We start from the raw sequence: 1,706 nt of genomic DNA, 5'->3' as shown, positions 1-1,706 counted from the left end.
TTGCTTCATGCTAAAACCAGCACCATCTTGTTGATCTCTATAATTTTTCAGGCCACAAAAGTACAAAAAATATTCATAAAATTACAAAGCCATTTTCGGTTCAAAAGACCCTGGAATACAGTGGATGCTTTGCCCATCTTCACATCAGACGTAAAGAAAGCAATAGGTACCTGGGAGGTATATAATTGCATTGGGATTGCCAAAGTATAGTGGAAGCACTGGATTAGTGTTTAGGGATTTGAGTTCATTGGCTCTTTAATCATTTGGAGGCAATCTGGCAGTACCTGCTCCTTAGAGTGAGTTCTTCATCTACAAAGTGAAATAGTTTTTTAAAATCTCATATGGATGAAACACTGTTATCCAGAATAACTTTGTCTTCCTGCAACTTAAGAAACTTAATCTGTCTGTCTTGTTCTGAACCATAAAGTACCAGTCATGATTTTCTTCTGAGTTCCAGCCTTCAGATAGATGGTCATATTTCTGTCAGTTGTTGCTCAGTCCTATAGTTGAGCAGTTCCCACAGTCTCACTAAAGTTCTCTGAGCATGAGCAGATCTATGTTCACTTCAGTATGAAAAGCAAATCAGACTCTGTATTGATCCCTGCTAATTGATCCAAAGGGCAGTTGGGATCTTCTACTTGATCCCAGCTTTCTCCTTCGGTGATGCAAGGTTTGTGCAAATGGGAGCTTTCTGTCACTATTGCAGGAGGGAGAACAGGCATGTAGGCATGATGCAATGGTTGGCAAACCATGGACTGTGCTATGAAAGTACAATTTACTTCCTGTGCAGGTCTGAACCCATATTCCAAATTTAATGGACATGCTTTAATTTAGCTCCACATCGCTATCCTTTGCATCTCAGAACCTTTCTGGCAACAATGGCCCAGAATTTGTCAAAGTTTTTGAGGCAGGTTTTGTTCAATATTACTTTCCAGGACTTAGAATAACAGAACTGAAAGGGACCTTGGAGGTCTTCTAGTCCAACCCCCTGGAGACCCTACACCGTTCCAAACAAGTGGCTGTTCAGTCTTCTTCGTAAAAGTCTCTAATGATGGAGCACCCACAACTTCTGAAGGCAAGCTGTTGCACTGGTTAGTTGTTCTACTATGCTTCTATTGATATATTCAGATGACATTGAAAAGTTGTAGAAAAAACCTAATAAGAGATATTTGTAGTCTGGTGAAAAAGCCATTCTAACCATTAAGCAGCTTCTAAGATAATCTCAAGAACATATGTTGGCTTTCCTTTGAACTAGCTGGTGGGTTATTATTAATAGGAAAGACTACGGATTTGAATACTCTTCTATAATAAATGTTCCACTCACCTGTTTCCAGACTATGTTATATTTAGTCCTATGTTCCACTGCAGGATTCTGTAAGCTGACAACACACCCAGGTCTAATGGAAAGTTCACCTCCTGGGCCTCTGAAAGGAAATTCAGAGGTAACTACCTCTTTTTCCTAAGTCAGAATAACAAGCCATAGGGCGAGTTGATGCAGAAACCCTTCTACTGTCCCAAACTGTTACCTAAGACAATATTTTTACTATCTTTGCATCTCAAATGTAATTCATAGAATTGTAGAATCTACTAATTCAGGAAGGATAGTGCATTATCATTTGGTTGGTAATTGATTCCACTTTTGAATTGCTTACACTTTTAAGCTGTTTTCCTTTTATAATTGTCTTCCTATAATTTTAACTCAAATA

The sequence above is a fragment of the Pseudonaja textilis genome, chromosome 2 (genome assembly GCF_049901715.1).
Source record: "Pseudonaja textilis isolate UNSWEBS1 chromosome 2, rPseTex1.2, whole genome shotgun sequence".
NCBI lineage: Eukaryota > Metazoa > Chordata > Lepidosauria > Squamata > Elapidae > Pseudonaja > Pseudonaja textilis.
Note: the sequence above shows the minus strand (reverse complement) of the source record.